Source organism: Triticum urartu, chromosome 4A (assembly GCF_056163025.1).
Source record: "Triticum urartu cultivar PI428250 chromosome 4A, HENAU_Tu73, whole genome shotgun sequence".
In the NCBI taxonomy this organism is placed as follows: Eukaryota; Viridiplantae; Streptophyta; class Magnoliopsida; order Poales; family Poaceae; genus Triticum; species Triticum urartu.
The window spans coordinates 277,173,789-277,194,919 of record NC_141876.1 but is presented as its reverse complement, the minus strand read 5'-3'; positions in this window follow the sequence as shown (position 1 = coordinate 277,194,919).

Genomic DNA, 21,131 nt, shown 5'->3' with positions numbered 1-21,131 from the left:
AGAGGAGCGCAAGAAAAAAAAAGGAGCGCAAAAAAAAAGAGAGCGAAAAAAAAAGTTCCAGAGTGTGCTTTTCCCTTATTTACGTGCAGCGCCGTGATTTTGTTAGTGTTCTAGGCTCGCGTCTCTAGCACGGTCTAGCCTAGGACCAGCACAGTACCGTTGTTGAGCGTTTATTCAACTTTGCATCTCTGAATTGATTATTGCTGACCCTTTTTGCTACCATACTATAAGCCTTCCCAGCTCCACATACATCTACGTCGTGCGTTTGACTCTCCCTGGCAATCGCTCTATCCAAGCTTTTGAGAGTTTTGACTACAACGGTTGCCGATCACCGCCTGCTGCTGGGTAAGAACTGGTAAGAATTGGAGATTTGCTTGACGGATTTGTGACACCCGCTACCACCACCACTTGTTAGTAGTCTGTAGGATCATATTCTTGTGTGTTTCTATTGCTGCTAACCATGCCAGGATCACAAGCCGACGAGACTGACTGGGAGAACTTGACGAACAAGGAGCTTCATGATACGTTTAAGCAAATGATGAATGGACAGGTGCAAGATGTGATAAACAGATTTGAAGAGGCCATGGAGAAGATAGATGGCATGGAGAAGACGTTTGAAACAAAGCTCGATAACAAGTTTGTTGAATTGCTTTCACGTTTTCCACCACCACCACCGGCTGCTCCTGCCGCACCTCTGCAACAACAGCAACAACACCGACTACCTCCACGTCGGGAAACAGCCCTCCGCCGAGCGAGACGTGTCCCTCTTCAGTCGGGCCAAACCGCTGGTGCTGCTGTTGATACTTCTGTGGCTCCTACTGCTGATGTGGAGGAGGATGATTATGTGGGAGATTATGAGGATGAGGTTGATCAAAATCAGAACTACGTGCCACCACTAGCACAGCAACCACCAGGTCGTCCACATGCAAATAATGGCAATGGTAGGGCTCACCCTCAGGTACGAGATCATGACCATCTCCCTAAACTAAAATTGAATATTCCACCATTTGAGGGTAGATATGTTCCTGATATATATCTTACTTGGGAGTTAGAAACTGAACAACGATTTACATGTTTACAATATCCCGAGGAGAGACGTGTTCCTGCTGCTGTTTGTGCTTTCACTAGTTTTGCATGTGTTTGGTGGTCTGAGCATTGTAGATTATATCCTATTCCGGCTACTTGGGCTGCTTCGAAAACTGCTATGCGTACTCGTTGGGTTCCACCATATTATCAACGTGAATTACTTCAAAAATTGCAGCGCTTAAGACAGGGGAAAAATTCTGTAGAAGAATATTATCAGGAATTACAAACTGGCATGATTAGATGTGGTATTGTTGAGGACAATGAAGCTATGCTTGCACGTTTTATGGGTGGATTAAATAGAGAGATTCAAACGATTCTAGAGTATAAGGAGTATACTAATATCACTCGTTTATTCCATCTTGCTTGTAAAGCTGAACGTGAAGTGCAGGATCGACAGGCATTGGCGCGGACTAACTTTTCTGCAGGTCGACCTTCATCATGGACACCATGTGCATCATCTACTTCCACACGTTCTGCTACACCGGCGCCTCCGTCGGCTGCCACCTCCAACCGTGATACAATAAAGTAGGCACAATCACCACTATCTGCCAAGAGCACACCTTCTGGGCCTGCAAAGAGCTCTTCTTCATCCATGGCATCAACAGGGCAAACACATGATATTATTTGTCGACGTTGCAAGGGTGGAGGTCATTATGCGAGAGAATGCCCATCTAAGCGTGTGATGATTGTTACTGAGGATGGTGGGTATGAGTCCGCTAGTGACTTTGATGAGGAGACTTTGGCTCTTATTACACGTGACGAACACGGTGGAGACGATTCTGATCATGAGACGCAATACATGGCTCCTGAAGATGCTGACAGGTATGATGTTTAGTTGCTCAACGTGTTTTGAGTGTGCAGGTTACACAAGCTGAGCAAAATCAGAGGCATAATTTGTTCCATACAAAGGGAGTTGTGAAGGAACGTTCTGTCCGCGTGATCATAGATGGAGGGAGCTGCAATAACTTGGCTAGCATGGAGATGGTGGAGAAGCTATCTCTCACCACAAGACCACATCCACATCCTTACTACATCCAATGGTTCAACAACAGCGGCAAGATTAAGGTAACACGTACTGTTCGTGTGCATTTTAGTATCTCTACATATGCTGATTATGTTGATTGTGATGTGGTACCTATGCAAGCATGTTCCTTATTACTTGGTAGACCATGGCAATTTGATAAAAATTCTGTACACCATGGTAGAAACAATCAGTATACTCTTGTTCATAACGATAAAAATATTACTTTGCTTCCTATGACTCCTGATTCCATTTTGAAGGATGATATTAATAGAGCTAATAAAGCAAAACAGGAGACAAATAAGAGTGAAAATCAAATTGTGGCAAAAGAATTTGAGCACCAAATGAAGCCTAATAATAAACCATCTACTGTTGTTTCTGAAATTAAATTGAAAAGTGCATGTTTACTTGCCACCAAATCTGATATTGATGAGCTAGATTTTAGCAAATTTGTTTGCTATGCTTTTGTGTGCAAAGAGGCATTATTTTCATTCGAGGACGTGCCTTCCTCTTTGCCCCCTGCTGTCACTAACATTTTGCAGGAGTTCGCTGACGTCTTTCCACAAGACGTGCCACCGGGATTACCACCTATTCGAGGGATTGAGCATCAAATTGACTTAATTCCCGGTGCTTCGCTACCCAACCGTGCACCATACCGTACCAATCCAGAGGAGACGAAGGAGATTATGCGTCAAGTACAAGACCTGCTCGACAAAGGTTATATACGCGAATCCCTTAGTCCTTGTGCTGTTCCTATCATTTTAGTGCCGAAAAAGGATGGTACGTCGCGTATGTGCGTTGATTGTAGAGGCATTAATAATATTACTATTCGTTATCGTCATCCTATTCCTAGGTTAGATGATATGCTTGATGAATTGAGTGGCTCTACAATATTCTCCAAAGTTGATTTGCGTAGTGGATACCATCAAATTCGTATGAAATTGGGAGATGAATGGAAAACACCATTTAAAACTAAGTTTGGATTATATGAGTGGTTAGTCATGCCTTTTGGGTTAACTAATGCACCTAGTACTTTCATGAGGTTAATGAACGAAGTTTTACGTGCTTTCATTGGACGATTTGTGGTAGTTTACTTTGATGACATATTGATTTATAGCAAATCTTTGGAGGAACATTTGGAACATTTACGTGCTGTTTTTATTGCTTTACGTGATGCACGTTTGTTTGGAAACCTTGGAAAGTGCACCATTTGCACCGACCGAGTATCTTTTGTTGGCTATGTTGTTACTCCACAGGGAATTGAAGTTGATAAAGCCAAGATTGAAGCTATTGAGAGCTGGCCGCAGCCCAAAACGGTCACACAAGTGAGGAGTTTCCTTGGCCTCGCTGGTTTCTATAGGCGTTTTGTGAGAGATTTCAGCACCATTGCTGCACCTCTCAACGAGCTTACAAAGAAGGATGTGCCTTTTGTTTGGGGTACCGCACAGGAAGAAGCCTTCATGGTATTGAAAGATAAGTTGACACATGCTCCTTTACTCCAACTTCCTAATTTCAATAAGACTTTTGAGCTTGAATGTGATGCTAGTGGAATTGGATTAGGAGGTATGTTATTACAAGATGGCAAACCTATTGCATGCTTTTCTGAAAAATTGAGTGGGCCTAGTCTGAACTATTCTACTTATCATAAAGAATTATATGCTCTTGTTTGGACCTTAGAAACATGGCAACATTATTTATGGCCCAAGGAATTTGTTATACATTCTGATCATGAATCTTTGAAACACATTAAAAGTTAAGCAAAACTGAACCGTAGACATGCTAAATGGGTTGAATTCATTGAGACTTTCCCTTATGTCATTAAACACAAGAAGGGTAAAGAAAATGTTATTGCTGATGCCTTGTCTCGTCGTTATACTATGCTTTCACAACTTGACTTTAAAATATTTGGTTTGGAGACCATCAAAGATCAATATGTTCATGATGCTGAATTTAAAGATGTATTGCAGAATTGTAAGGAAGGGAGAACTTGGAACAAGTTCGTTCTTAACGATGGATTTGTGTTTCGTGCTAACAAGCTATGCATTCCAGCTAGCTCCGTTCGTCTTTTGTTGTTGCAGGAGGCGCATGGAGGAGGATTAATGGGACACTTTGGCGTCAAGAAGATGGAGGATATACTTTCTACACATTTCTTTTGGCCAAAGATGAGACGGGATGTTGAGCGTTTTGTTGCTCGCTGCACTACATGTCAAAGAGCTAAGTCACGACTCAATCCTCATGGTTTATATATGCCTTTGCCCGTACCTAGTGTTCCTTGGGAGGATATATCTATGGACTTTGTTTTAGGTTTACCTTGAACAAAGAAGGGGAGGGATAGCATATTTGTTGTCGTGGATAGGTTCTCGAAAATGGCACACTTTATACCATGTCATAAAAGCGATGATGCTGTTAATGTTGCTGATTTGTTCTTTCGTGAAATTATTCGCTTACATGGTGTGCCAAATACTATTGTTTCAGATCGTGATACTAAATTTCTTAGCCACTTTTGGAGATGTTTATGGGCTAAGTTGGGGACTAAGCTGCTTTTTAGTACTACTTGTCACCCCCAAACTGATGGACAAACTGAAGTAGTCAATAGAACATTGTCTACTATGCTTAGGGCTGTTTTGAAGAATAACAAGAAAATGTGGGAAGAATGCTTGCCTCATATTGAATTTGCTTATAATCGTTCATTGCATTCTACTACTAAGATGTGCCCTTTTGAAATTGTGTATGGTTTCCTACCTCGTGCACCTATTGATTTGTTGCCTCTTCCATCTTCAGAGAAGGTTAATTTTGATGCTAAAGAACGTTCTGAATTGATTTTAAAAATGCATGAGTTAACTAAGGAAAACATTGAGCGTATGAATGCTAAATATAAACTTGCTGGAGATAAGGGTAGAAAACATGTTGTGTTTGCGCCTGGAGATCTTGTTTGGTTACATTTGCGTAAACATAGATTTCCTAATCTACGCAAATCAAAGCTAATGCCACGTGCTGATGGTCCTTTTAAGGTGTTAGAGAAAATAAATGATAATGCATATAAACTTGAGCTACCTGCAGATTTTGGGGTTAGTCCCACTTTTAACATTGCAGATTTGAAGCCTTATTTGGGTGAGGAAGATGAGCTTCCGTCGAGGACGACTTCATTTCAAGAAGGGGAGGATGATGAGGACATCAATACCATTGTTACACCCACAGCCCCTACTGTTACATATACTGGACCAATTACTAGAGCTCGCGCACGCCAATTAAATTACCAGGCACTTTCGTTTCTTGGTAATGATTCTAATGTTCATGAGATTATGATGCTGCCTAAATTGGATACATTTGTTTTGCTTACAAATGAAGGGCCTAGCTTGGAGAAGGATGAACATTGGAGCAAGAACACGCATGGAGTTGATGGCATGCGCAAGGGGATCAAGAACGGAGTTACAAGTGATGATTTCAGGACTTTGAAGCCGCCATAAGGAGTGCATGAAGTCTTGGACGAAATATACAAGATGCCACTTCATAATATTCGTCCATAGGCTATTCTAGGTGCTGCGTCACCTTATTAATGGGCCAGGCCCATGTAATTTCGAAATACTTAAGTATAGGCTATTTTTAGAGTCCGTATGTGTGGGGAAACAAGAGTTAGGGTTGGTTTCGGACCCCACCCTCAAGGGCCACGAAATTCCCCCCTCTTCCTCCATATATACAGCCCTTAGGGCATCGTTTAGACTTTGGGTTTTGTTTAGATTAAAAGTTCGCCATAGCTGCAACTTCGCGTACTTCGTTTGTGTCCAACGACCAGACCAAGACGTCACAGAACCCCACCTTGATCAATAAAGCTTTCATCTTATATTCGCAATATCCCGATTGCAATCTCAGTTTCTTGCTTGTTCTTCGTTTGCTCGCAGGAAACAGACCCTCGTGGTCAGGTTGATCGTGCTCCGGCCTGGTCAATAACCCTCGGAAGTTGGTTTAGCGATTGTTAAGGCGCGACGTCTCGCACGTTCGTAGTCGGATCGTCAAGGTCGACTCCCACAGAAAACGATAGCCACCATCTCATCGAAACATCGGGACACCTTAGCCTCTATCAGCACGCACCCGTACATCGGCCTCATGTCAGTGTCAGTGTCAGCGGCGTCGCACCTAAAGCACACTACAAAGACGGGGCGGCGGCCTGCGCGGGCCTCGCCGGTGCCCACGATCAAGAGGACGACGCTACCGTCCTCCTCCGAGACTAGGAGGCGGCGGTGATCCTCCAGCGACTCCGGCACGGTGAACGGGTAGCACGCCTCGTACTTGATGTTCTCCGCCAAGGGAAGTAGTGATCGCCGCATGCCTTGGTGAGGTGATGCACGATGTCCGCCGATGAGCCCTGAAACGGCATCAGGCACTCATAGCAGTAGACGAAGGGCTCCTTGGAGGCATCGACCAGGCCATCCATGAAATGGGAGTGGCTATAGGGGATGTTGCACCAGTTGAATATATGAGCAAGTTACTACGAGATTTAGTCTGAATAAGCACAAAATAAATCATGACGGCTATAACAGAGATTAAACTAATCATGTGGACAAGCATAGTAGATGAACAGATTGAATCTAGGACACGGACTAGAAACATGAATTCTACCACGATTTCGAAGAGGAAGGACAGAAACACATATGGTACAACGGGAGTAGCACCGTTGGTGTTGAGGTTGTCGCCCATGTCATTGAGGAAGAGGTTGCCGAGGTCGGGGAAGTAGTCGTCATCGATGAAGTCGTCGCTGCCAGCAGTCCCAAGAGTGCGCTCCGCAAATTTCAACAGCGCCCACCGAATGGAGCGCGGGAGGGAGTGGTTGTAGGGGACGTTGCGACCGCCGAATGGAGCGCAGGAGTAGCACACGAAGCAGTCGACGGTGCTCCTCCCTAGTCTATATCTCTACTCTTATCTCTATCTCTACTACTCTTATTTCTATTTTATAATATACTAGTAGCTGTCAAATCGAATAGTACTGTGCCGCCCGCTGCACGCCCGGCTGAACACGCCTCCTCGCCTCCATCAAACCCCTCTGTTAAACCCGCATGCAAACCGAGAAACCTACTCAGGCCCACGGGAGAAATTTGCCGGTTGACCTTGGAGAATAATAGAGTCACGTCCAATCCATTTGAGTTAATTGTGTGTATGATTCTCCCTCTATAAAAAGTTAATTGCATCCTTAATCTTGTATTCTAAGTACTCTGTGGGTTCCACTATCAGTACAGTGTACATTACTTGCAGGCTGGCTACAGATTCGTACAAAAAGTTAGAAAGAAACGAATCCATCCTTAATCTTGTATTCTAAGTACTTTGTGGGTTCCACTCCCAGTACAGTAGCGAAAGAAGTATATATTAAAAAATATATAAAGTACAGTTTAGGACAGAATTCGAACTCAGGCAAACGCGCTGCAAGCATCCGGCCCGGACCAGTACACCAGGTGTTCGTTGCGGACGATGCAAGAGATAAACCTTTATAGCAATGAGCCCGTCCGTTGCAATGGATCCAAAGTAGAATAATACAAATTCACAAGTTTGAAAAAAGACACTTTAGTTTTGATATACATATCACTAAAAATATCTTATGTTTCACTCCAAATATATTCTTTGGGCTGTTTTGATGAGGTAAGGGAGGAATGTGGTTAGTTTCAAGATACTAAGGGGTTTTGTGTAAACTGGAGCAGATAAGTGGGAATTGTTGCAAAAGGCCACAACTTACATCACAGCCGTTAGATGCAGATCTAATGGCAGATAACAGACACACCATCATCACCAACTGAGTCTTCTATAGGAGTATATATAAGTATAAGTAATATACGAGTAGGAGTAGAGAAAAAACCGAGTTGGTGATGATGGTGTGCCTAGCATCTTATAGTATAGACCGTCTGATCTATATCAAACGGATAGAAAGCAAACAATGACAATTTTACAAAAGATACCCGCACCTCTCTCCACATTTACAGATAAGGCCTTGCCTCCTTCATCCTTATCTCCCACAACCTCATTGCCGAGCAATTAAAAAAAGTAAGTCTCTAGAACAATATGGCATGGTGGCCGCTGTCGGCGCCATCCATCCACATGCCTCCATCTAGTCCGACCACCAGTCACCACCATGCCCCACTCATCCTCACCTTATCTATCATATTTCTCGAGATATCATTTTTCGATTAAATGGTCGAGATACCATGTTTTCGATAAAATTCTCGAGATATCATTAGTTTTTACACATGGGATTACTCCTGCATGGGTCAATCACAACCGGTGTTTTGTAAAAAAATGCATCTTGATGTTCCATGCAATGCACGTGCATCTTGCTTTTTTTTGCATATAATTCCAAACACCATGGTGACACGGTCTTTGACCATTTTACAACTGTGTTAGTATCATTCTTAGTGGTCAGTTGGTGCAAGTTATAGCCCCTGGTGTTTTAACCTTTTTTTATATTGATATCTGGCGATTGTTTGCCACGAGGTCAATCATGGCGAATCCCACGTAACCGTTAGATTTCCATCCGACGGTGGCCTGTTTTTAAGCCATTGTATTTGACAAAACCACCACCCTTACACACGTACTGTAATTGCGTCGCGGGCGTTTGCAACTGCCATGTCTGCCAACGAACGTTTGCTGGGGATTGGAGTTAGCACCGATGGCGGTTCGTAGTCATTCCACACTCGGGCATTCAAGTTTGTAACTATTTTAGATTAGAATATACTAATCCTCAGGTGCTAGTAGTAGAGCAGAGTCCTACTCCACTACTACTCTAGTCAAGCAAGTTAGGGGATAGTAGTAGGTACTGTAGGGAGTACCAATACTGTGATCACTCAAGCAAGTTGTCTGGCATCGATAGGACCCTACGCTGCTGGTATGTGTCTCATAAGTCAAGCGGCGTGTTGTAGTCATCATCACCTGTCCAGCACATATTCGCTTCGCCATCCTTGTCCACACATAATCGTCCAATCTTCCATCCCCGCTAAGGTGCCTCCCCCCCTCTTCCGAAACCCAAGCACTAACAATGGTAGAACCGAGCAGCATCTGCTGAAAGAGTGGCTGGAATTCGCTCCCCACAGAGGTAATCAAGCTCATTATTTCACGTGTGGACAATCTCAGTACCATGCCGCTCGCCGCGTGCTCGTCGGGCTATACTGTTTACTCAAAGCCCTCAGGCCGGAGCTTTTTAAGCCATCTCCTTGCTTGCTGATGTCGCCTGATCGTCAGAAACGGCGTGTCAAGCAACATAACGATTGTAGGGTGGCGAGCATCAACCCTATTGACTGTGATCCGATCCTCGTCACCCTCAACTACATTAACGGTATGTACTGGGTCGGAATGAACACGTCTTGGATGGTGCTCGTCGACGGTGGCGGCAGCTAGATGCTCGTGGAGGTCTACACCCAGCGATTGATCCCCTTCCTTCAATTAACACTGCATTGCTTTGGCACCGCAACCCAGAATACTCAGGATGCTCGTGGAGGTCTACATCAGAATCTTACAGTAGCCACCATGATACCAAGTTTGATTTGCTCAAGGTTGTGATCTGCCAAGTGCCCACAAGATCTGCAAATTATAAAGACTTCAGGATAATTGCGTTCTTCAACCGCGGTCTCACCTATCTGACATGTCACTGCGGTAAGTGGATAAATCTGCACGTCCATCGCAGGATCATACATCCTTCATGGTTCTCTGATGCCATTGAACACAAGGGCTTCACTTATGTTGTCGACTCCTTCTATGGCTGGACGTATTGCTGGTCTACTCCAGTCATCGCTACAAACGGCTGTTACAGCAGTATGTTACTTTGCTATGATATCATGATGGTTTACTTATATTACTGTCCACATTTACTGAAAAAATATTCCTACTCATAACATGTTGTTCTTAAGATTGACTACATTAAGAGCCATTTTTTATTTAACTCCAACTTGATATGATTTTGTAGGCCGCCTGGTGTCCCTACCCTTCCTAATCCCAGAACCTTTCAAAGAAAAGTGTGGCAGTTGCAGGTGGCTCCTGGCTCGATCAGACGATGACGAATGATTTGATGATCGTTCACACGTACTGGACGTGTTGTTTTGCGGAATACAATCACAATCGCTGCAAGGTCTTTGAGCAGGATCCCAGCTTCTCTGTGCCTTTAGGAATTTTTGACTAGAGGCTGGTAAGTAGCCTTGGCACACACTCTTTGTTTCTCAGAATAAATTATCCGATTAACCACGAGAGAACCGACGACAAGGATCATGATGGCAGTGCGGTTTTGTTCATTAAGCAAAACTATGTGTACACAGCGTACCATGCGTCTTTGGATGCACCATACCCTGATATGTGCTGCCACACTCTGCAGCCCAAAGTAGGAGAGAGAGTCGCAAGTATCAGACATCGACCTACTGGCTAAAGTTTCCTCCGTCAGGCACCCATTTGGTTCAAGCCGTCAGCTAATCTCCACAGCTTAATAAATCGTAATGTCTAACTGAGCCAGTTAGTTAGATGCTTACACTTGGTGTAGCAGTATCTTTATTTAGTTTGATGCATACACTTGTTCTTTTTTGGTAACCCTTTTGTAATGATGGCTGATGTTTGGTTTGGAAGAGAGAGCTGTGTCTTTACTCTTTTGGCCTGCTTACTACTTCTGTTGCACCCCAGCCCAGGTTGCTACTGCTACATACTGGTTTCAATGTAGAATCAGTAGTATACTTCGTCTGTTGGTTGAATAAATGTGTTGTTAGAATTACAAACACAATGTTTTGGAAGTCGTTGCACGGTCTGATCCTTTAGTGCCCCGTATTGTACGTAGCGCATACTATTTTTCGCACGGAACACATTTTCCACTTGTTGATAACATGCATCCCACTGATGAAGGCCCAATAGAGGAGCCCATAATTAACTGGAAGGGAGGCTCTCTCATGAATCTGGCCCAGTTACATGCTCATGGTCCCCTAAACATAAATAAGTAAATAAATAAATAAAGCTAAATGCTCATGCACCAGTTCTTTAAATTCACGATTTAACAGGAGGATATTATTTCCTATGATAGTGTCGTTACATTCAGTCGATATAATTCTTAGGCAAAGATAGCGACCAGTCTTCTTTCCCCCACCATTTTCTTCCTGCAACCAGCAGACCCATGCAAATCGTAGTCAACATCGTAAATAGTTCTAGTCCATTTTTATTTTTCAATAAGAATGTCCAACCCAGCCCAACACATTGGCAACAACACTTTATCCTCCGCCTTGGTGCGCTCGCCGCGGCGCCGCCGTCCGGCCCTGTGAACATAGTGAATCGTGAGAGGACTGTAGATGTGAGTATGACAGTACGGACCCACCAGGTCCTCTCCCAAACACAAGCAAAGTGCCTCTTTTACTACTCAGATGCACCCCTCGTTTTTTACTCTAATCCAACCTGCTGATATCTGTGACCCACATCATTTTCGATGTGTAGTCAATTAATGACAGAATTGCACATTTTGTTGAGGATTTGTTCGGAGGAGCAGGCTATAAACTGGGTTGTGCGGTCTCTGTGGCTAGTCTAACAACATGACCAGCCCAACAGTTTTTTCTGTGGGAAAATAGGTAGGCCACTATTTCTTTTTAAAGAATACCCAAGCTAGGCCTATTTGTTTTCTCTGACTTACTGGGCTGCAAATCTTTCAAGACGAGGAGGGATGCATTCCGGCCTGGCCAAAGAGTTTGGTCAGTATCTGTTAAAAGTAAATGGGAAAATAGTTTCTTTTTATGTTTTTCTTCTTCACTGATATTTTATATTTCATTAGATTTTAACATGACATAGTACTAATTTATTTTGAAATTTGTTTTAGTATGGGTAATAATTTTTGGATTAAGAATATTTTGTTCCCCAGCAAAAAATTGTGAATTTTCAAAATTTCGCACATTTTTAGTTCAGTTTTTTAACCCTGGCACTGACCAGAAAATGGGCAGCAATTCTAAAAATGGAAAATGGGCTGCAATAAATTCCATATGAATTAGAAAATGAGTAAAAATAATAGCAAATGGGCTGTACACGCCACAAGTTTCGAGGCTAACTTGGTTACGCAAGGCTTGACAGTCAACACACGATTCTAGCAGCAGTGACTGTTGGATGTCCATCCAACGGCCGACGTGCTTCTTCAATCTCTGATCTTCCTGCTCCAGCCGCCTAAACCAGTGCCGGCGGGGCTGCATGCTCCCTCCTCTCGTGGCCCGCTGTCATGCCACGCAGGCTTCACCAGCCCACCCTACTCCCTCCGCTGGCCTGGCCGCACGCAATCAACTGCCTCCTGGTTACGCAAAAAAATGATTCCTCCCACTGACATTTGGGGTGCACCGGTTCGGAAGCTCACCTGTGGGCCTACTAAGTTGACGCGTACGCAGGGCTTTGTCAACTTAGTCAACAAACGATTCTAGCAGCAGTGACCATTGGATTTGAATTGAACGGTCCTGCTATTTCTTCAATCGCTGCTTTGCTTGCACCAGCCGCCCAAACTAGTGCCGGCGAGACCGCCTGCTCCTGCCTCTAGTGGCCGGCTGTGCTGCTGTTGAGGCCTCACCGCCCCCTACTGCTCCCACCGCTGGCAAGGCCCTGCGGCGACAGCAGGCTCACACCGCAGCTGAACCAGTGAACCCTTGTACTCCTCTCCGCCTGGACTTCCACTGCCACGTCTTCCCCGACTCCGCGTCGTCCCCTTCCGAGGCCACGCCACCGTCCGCCGCCCTGGTGCTCTCGCTGCGATGTGGTCAACGTGGTCAAGGAACGACTTACATCGAAAGAGTATTGTACATGTAGAGGCCGCAGCAAGGAAGTGCCTTCTTATTATGCGGAAAACAATGATTCCTCCACCTGACAGCAGGGACCCACAAGACAGGCCACCGTATTTCGTGAAAAAACATTTCCCCCTGACTACTGGGACCCACCAGCTACATCTTTGCACGCAAGGAAGTGCGTCCATATTACGGGCAAAAAAATGTTCGCCCTCCTGACTGCTGGGACCCACCAGCTACATCTTCGCACCCAAGGAAGTGCCTGGCAGTCGGGACCCACCTGGTTGAAGTGTACGTAGCGTTGTCATTGTGGTCGCAAACGTGTACGTACATACGATCAGTCTGTCTACAGGCTCAGCGATGAACCATGGCTGTCTAAGGAAGGGCACGTGTTGTAGTAGAGGCGCGCACGTAGCATGTACACGTACGTACAGCGGCCAGGGTGCAAGAAAGTAAATATAGCCACGTACGTACATACGGGTGGGGTCTCGAATGCCTACTCTCACATACGTACGGCCATGGCTCGTGTACATGGTTGGGTCGGAACGGAGAAATTGCGTCGTCGTCGTGTTCATGGGGAGGCAATGGAATGCATCGTGTTCATCGGGAGGCAACGAAACATGTGCTCTTCATTAGGAGCCAACCGGCTTGGACGGAATAGCCGATCGAAATGAGGCCTGGCGTACCGCATAACGGATTAAACGGCCTTGTGTTCGTCCGGCTACGGTCAAAATGGGATCCTGTTCATCGGGAGGCGTCTGGCGTACCGCAAAACGGAGGGAATGGACTTCTCTTGGTGGAAACGTGGTCCTATTGATCGGGAGGGGTGTGGCGTACCGCAAAACGGAGGAAACAGACTTGTGTTGGAGCGCTACGGTCGAAACGGGGGTCTTGTTCATCGGGAGGGGTGTGGCATGCCGTAAAACGGGACTCCATGGGATACTATTCATCTCCACTATCGACTGCCTCCACGGGCTACTGTTCATCCACCTGCGACTGTTCATCCACATGCTCATGTTCATCCAGCCTCCACCTGCGACTGTTCATCCACATGCTCATGTTCATCCAGCCTCCACCACGCGCTCCTCCACTGGCTACTGTTCAAACAGCCCTCTCCACAGGGTCCTTTTCAACCACCCCTCCACGGGCTACTATTCATCTAGCCCTCCACCGGCTACTATTTAACCAGCCCTCCATGGGGTCGTCCTGTTTATCCAGCCCTCCATGGGGTCCTGTTCATTCACCCCCCAACCGACTCGATCAGGGTCCTGTTCATTCAGCGGCAACACCACGTGATCATGTTCATCCAGCCCCCATCGGGAACTGTTCATCCAAACCCCCCCAACAACGCTCACTATTCATCCAGCAAAGCAGGCAGCAGGGTTCGACCGGCTTCAGTTAGCAGCAGTAGCGAAGGAATCACTCAAGTTCAGTTAACAGCAAGGGATCGATTGATCGCTCGGGTTCGGTAATGCGTAGCCTGCAGTGCAATCACTCGGGTTCAGTTAGAGCCCAACGCCTCGCTCGGGTTCAGTTACAGCGCAACGCGTCCCACACACGCACGTATGTATGAGAGAAATGCGCATCGCCCGGCCCCCTACCACCCACCGTAACCAGGAACTCCCCCGATATTTCCCTCGCCCTCGTTTCTACCATGGTTTTTTCCGTCATGGACGGCCCAAAGAATGTCATGCAGCTGCATCTCTGGCGCGCCTAGGACGAAAAACCCATTTTCTGTCATGATTTTTTGTCATAGAAGTAGGACCCCACCACATCTATGATGATACCGGGTTTTGTCACAATTATCGTCATAGAAGTATCATAAGCATGAGAGAAAAAAAATCCTTTCGGCCCAAAATGTCACATATGTGACTTTTTTTGTAGTGCTAGCCCCTCATCCAAGGAGGGGGCGGTGGCCCTAGGGGTGGCTTGGCCCCCAAGCCAAGGGGGCGCCTCCCACCCCTAGGGTTTGCCCACCCTAGGCGCATGGGGTTGGTGGGGGCTAGTGCACCTGGACCATCCAGACCAGGGTGCCCCTTTATATCCCACGTGCGTACCCGGGGCTAGTGGACTTTCGGAACCCTTCGGTGCCTCTAGTACACTTGCGGGCATGCCCCCGAACTTTTTCGGTTGCCAAAACAACACTTCCCATATATAAGTCTTTACCTCCGCACCATTCCGGAGCTCCTCATGATATCCGGGATCCCATATAGGACTTTGAACAACCTTCGTAATTTCCGCTGTAAATATCTCAATACTACCCTAGTGCTATCAACCGTTAAGCGTGCGACTCTACGGGTTCAGGAACATGTAGACATGATCCCATAGCGGGACCAACAATAGACTCCTCTCCGTTCAATAACCGATAGAGGGACCTGGATGCCCATTTTATTCCGACATATTCAACGAAGATCTTTATTGGTTGAACCACGATGTCAAGGATTCAGTTAATCCCGTATGCAATTCCCTTTGTCCAGCGATATGTTACTTGCCCGAGATTCAATCGTCGGTATCTCCATACCTAATTCAATATCATTACCGGCAAGTATCTCTATTCATTTCGTAATACAAGGTCCCATGACTAAACTCATTAGTCACTTGAAGCTTCTCATGATGTTGTATTACAGAGAGGGCCCAGAGATATCTCTTTGTCACACGAAGTGACAAATCCCAGTCTCGATCCATGCAACTCAACACACACCTTCGGAGATACCTGTAGAGCACCTTTATGGTCACCCAGTTACGAAGTGACATTTGATAGAACAAAAACTGTTCCTTTGGTGTCTGGGAGTGGCATGATCTCATGGTCTAAGGAACTGATACTTGACAAGAAGAAAGCTATAGCAAATAAATGATGCTAAGCTTATGGTTGGGTGTGTCCATCAGATCATTCTCCTAATGATTTGATCCCGTTATCAAATGACAACTCATGCCTATGGTTAGGAAACCTTAACCATCTTTGGTCAACGAGCTAGTCTAGTAGAGGCTTACTAGGGACATAGTGTAGTTTATGTTTTGACACATGTATTTAAGTTTTCGGTCAATACAATTCTAGCTTCAATAATAAACATTTATCATGAACGGGAAATATGATAATAACCTTATTGCCTCTAGGCCATATTTCCAACAAGCTCCCACTTGCACTAGAGTCAATAATGAAGATTACATGGTAATGAATCTAACACCCATGGAGTCTTTGTGCCGAGCATGTTTTGCTCATGGGAGAGGTTTAGTCAACGGGTCTGCCACATTCAGATTTATATGTACTTTGCAAAGTTCTATGTCCCCATCCTTAATGTAATTACGAATGCAGTTGAAGCGGTGTTTGATGTGCTTGGTTTTCTTGTGAAACTTGGGCTCCTTGGCATGGAAATGGCACCAATGTTATCACAAAAGATAGCCATTGGATCTGATGTAGTAGGTATCACCGCTAGGTCGGATATGAACCCTTTATCAAGACTCCTTCTTGTGTTGCTTCCGAAGCAGCTATATACTCCGCTTCACATGTAGATCCCGCTACGACCCTCTACTTGTAGATGAACCAACTGACTTCCCCATCATTCAAAATAAATATGTGTCCGGTTTGTGACTTTGAGTCATCCGGATCAGTGTCAAAGCTAGCATCGACGTAACCCTTTACTACGAGCTCTTCGTCATCTCCATAAACGTCAAACATGTCCTTAGTCCTCTTTAGGTACTTAAGGATATTTTTGACCATTTTCCAGTGATCCACTCCTGGATTACTTTGATACCTCCCTGCCAAAGTTATGGCAAGGCACACAGCAGGTCTGGTACCCAGCATGACATACATTATAGAGCCTATGGCTGAGGCATAGGGGATGACCTTCATCCTTTCTCTTTCTTCTGCCATGGTCGGGCTTTGAGTCTAACTGATCTTCACACCTTGCAACATAGGCAAGAACCCCTTCTTCGACTGGTCCATTTTGAACTTCTTCAAAATCTATTCAAGGTATATGCCTTTTGAAAGTCCCATCAAGCGTCTCGATCTATCTCTATAGATCTTAATGCCGAATAATTTAAGAAGCTTCACATAGGTATTTCGTTGAAAAACTCTTGTTCAAATAATCCTTTATGCTTTGTATAAATTTATATCATTCCAATCAATAATATGTCTTCCACTCACTTTCTTGTAAATACAAGCTTCTCCATAAGTTTGTATAAAACCAAAAGCTTTGATCACCTCATCGAAGCGTATATTCCAACTTCGAGATGCTTGCACGAGTCCATAGATGGATCGCTGGAGCTGGCGTACCTTTTTAGCACCCTTAGTGTAACGCCCTCGATGCGGCTATAGCTCCCACGTGTCGAGGCACGACGTAGAGACATAACCGCATTGAAAGCAATGTCGCAAGTTAGGCAATCATCACAACATCCCATGTAAAATAAATAATAAAGGGGAGATACATAGTTGGCTTACACTCACCACGTCACACAAAGTACATAAATAGCATTACAACATTCAAACACTCATGGCCCGACTACGACGCCAAAATAAAAGATAACCCAACATGCGACACGGTCCCGATCACCCCCAACTGGGCACCACTACTGATCATCAGGGAAAGACAGGTAGTATCGTTGAGAGTCCTCGTCGAACTCCCACTTGAGCTCAAGCGCGTCACCTGGAGCGGAATCATCAGGCCCTGCATCTGGTTTGATAGTAATCTGTGAGCCACAGGGACTCAGCAATCTCGCACCCTCGCGATCAAAACTATTTAAGCTTAATAGGAAAGGCAAGGTAAATATGTGGAGCTGCAGCAAGCGACTAGCATATATGGTGGCTATCCTGTTCGCATAATAGAGCGAGAAGAGGAGGCAAAGCGCGAGCGAGAAACTAGAGGACAACCTGCGCAAACATTACTCCAACACCGTGTTCACTTCCCGGACTCCGCCGAGAAGAGACCATCACGGTAACTCACACTCTTGATTCATTTTAATTAAGTTAAGGTTCAAGTTATCTACAACCGGACATTAACAAATTCCCATCTGCCCATAACCGTGGGCACGGCTTTAAAGTTTCAAATCCCTGCAGGGGAGTCCCAACTTAGCCCATGACAAGCTCTCACGGTCAACGAAGGAATAGACCTCCTCCCGAGACGTTCCGATCAGACTCGGTACCTCGGTTCTTCAAGACACTCCGATAGGTTAAAACAAATCCAGCAACACCGCCCGAATGTGCCGACAAATCCCGATAGGAGCTGCACATATCTCGTTCTCATGGCACAATCGGATAAGCAATCCATACAACTAAAACCAGCCCTCGAGTTTCCCCAAGATGGTGCTGCAAGGGGCTCTAGGTTGGACCAACACTCAGAGGAGCACTGGCCCGGGGGGGTTTAAATAAGATGACCCTCGGGCTCCGGAAACCCAAGGGAAAAAGAGGCTAGGTGGCAAATGGTAAAACCAAGGATGGGCATTGCTGGAAAAGCTTTAATCAAGGCGAACTATCAAGGGGTTCCCATTATAACCCAACCGCGTAAGGAACGCAAAAATCCGGGAACATAACACCGATATGACGGAAACTAGGGCGGCAAGAGTGGAACAAAACACTAGGCGAGAGGCCGAGCCTTCCACCCTTTACCAAGTATATAGATGCATTAAGATAACAAGATAATATAATGATATCCCAACAAGTAAATAATGTTCCAACAAGGAACGGTCTCCAATCTTCACCTGCAACTAGCAACGCTATAAGAGGGGCTGAGCAAGGCGGTAACATAGCCAATCAACGGTTTGCTAGGACATGGTGGGTTAGAGGCTGAACATGGCAATTTGGGAGGCATGATAAGCAAGTGGTAGGCATCGTAGCATAGGCATAGTAAAAGAGCGAGCTCCTAGCAAAGCAAAGATATTAGTGATTTCGAGGGTATGATCATCTTTCCTGCAAAGTTGTCAGAGTTGACTGGATCCTCGAAAGCAAACTCAACGGGCTCCTCGTTAGCGAACTCGTCTCCCGGCTCTACCCAAACAAGACAAACAAGCAACAAGGACACAATCAACCACGTGCAAACTCAAACAATATGATGCAAAGATGGTATGCTATGCGGGATGCGAAGCGGGATGCATATGCAAGATTTGACAAGGGATGCATGAACCTGGCCTCAAATAGGAAATCCAAGTGTGCCACTAGAAATATGAGATGAAATCGCTTGAAAACGATATAAAGAACGCCGGAATCGGAGTTACGGTTTGGAAATGGCAAACAATTCAAATATGACCACGTTCTGCGATTTACAGTAAGTAGCCATCTAAATGCGACAAGATGAACATGCTACAGCACCCAAACATGGCATAAAAATACGTGGCAGGGATGCATTCAAGAAGCTTAACAAAAGTCTAGCACTGAGCTACGGCCAATTCATCCATTAACAGGTTCAAACAAGCATGGCAAAAATGCATTTGATAAACAAATTTCAGACTTTGTGAAAACTGGAGCATGCTGAAACAAATATCAAGTAGGCATGTTTACGAGCTCGATGCACTCACTACAGAGCATGTCATGACAAGCTAAGCATACACCCATCAAGAATACACAAAATGCAAGCTAGACATGGCAAGAACAATAGCATAGCATGCACGGATCAACTACAACATCATCGGCAAAATCGCTAACAAGTAGACAATCTGCCCAGATTCACGAAATAGCAAAAGTAGAGCTCGATTGACTCAAGCTAGGGTGCTCCATAATTGCAAAAAAAAAGACATGGATGGATAGAGCACTACAAGATTAACAAAACATCCTTACTGATCATCCTCAAAAGAGGCACGGATCACTAGGAAACAACATGAACATATGGCCATATGAGATAACCAGCTCAAGGACTTAGTGGTAATGCTAAGTCCCTGAAATCAGCATTAGCAAATGCCTCACTTTGCAAGCTTGTGCTAGTCACCACACACATCACAAAAATACATGGTTTGCACCTCTGGAAAGATGGCAAAACCCTTAACAAAACATATGTAGAGCTCATGGGCATATCATGCACACATTAATCATGGAAAAAATGACAAATAACTAATTGGAGCAGCAGATCTGACAATTAACTCAAATAGCACTCTTCTAACAGCATTTCGGGCATCAAGATGAACTCAAATGAAAATGATGCAATGAGATGAAATGATGTACTCTCTGAGGCGAACATTTTGATATGCTATATGCCAAAAACGGAGCTATGAATGCAAAGTTATATCGCGATGAACATGATCAAATTATTAGGGTTTCGGGCAAAGAAAGTCAACCGGATCCGATCCAGATCTGGATCCGGCGCGGGTGGCACTGTAGCAGGGCGCGCGTCCCGTGGATGACCGGCCGGAGTTCGCTCGAGCTCGCCGGAGATGTCGTCAGCCGGAGCGGGGAGGTACTTGGGGCGTGGGAGGAGGAGGCCGGAGAGAGGCCGGAGCTCCTCGGGCATGCGGCGGCGCGGGGGCGTCGGACTCCGGCGGCCGGAGCTGCTGGGTCGGGTCGCCGGTGACCTGGCGCGGCGGCCGGAGGGCGCCGACGACGGAGAAGAAGGCGGCGGACGAGGAGGCTCGGGCGGCGGGGAAATGCCAGCCGGGCGGCGGCTCCCTGGGCTGCGGGGGCTCGGAGCGGGCCGCGCAGGCCGGCGTGGCTGCGGGTGGCGGCGCGCCACGTGGCGGCCCCCGGTTGGCTGCGGGCGGCGGCGGCGGCGTGTCCGTTCAGGCGGCGGACATGTCCGGCGGCGGCGGGCGATTTTTTTAGGGTTTAGAGAGAGGGGATCCAAGATTTGGAATGGGGTGTATATATAGGCATAGAGGGAGCTAGGAGAGTCCAAATGAGGTGCGGTTTTCGGCCACGCGATCGTGATCGAACGCTCTAGATGATGGAGAGGGTTTTGGTGGGTTTTGGGCCAACTTGGAGGGGTGTTGGGCTGCAACACACACGAGGCCTTTTCGGTCCCTCGGTTAACCGTTGGAGTATCAAACGAAGTCCAAATGGTACGAAACTTGACAGGCGGTCTACTGGTAGTAAACCAAGGCCGCTTGGCAAGTCTCGGTCCAATCCGGAAATGTTTAATCCCCACACATGAAAGAAAGGTAGAAATGAGCACCGAAGGAGAACGAAGCGCCAGAATGCAAAACGGACAACGGGGAAAATGCTCGAATGCATGAGATGAACACGTATGCAAATGCAATGCACATGATGACATGATATGAGATGCATGACAACGAGAACAACACACGGAGACCAAAACCCGAACCCGAGAAAATGAAATAACTAAAGGCCGGAAACG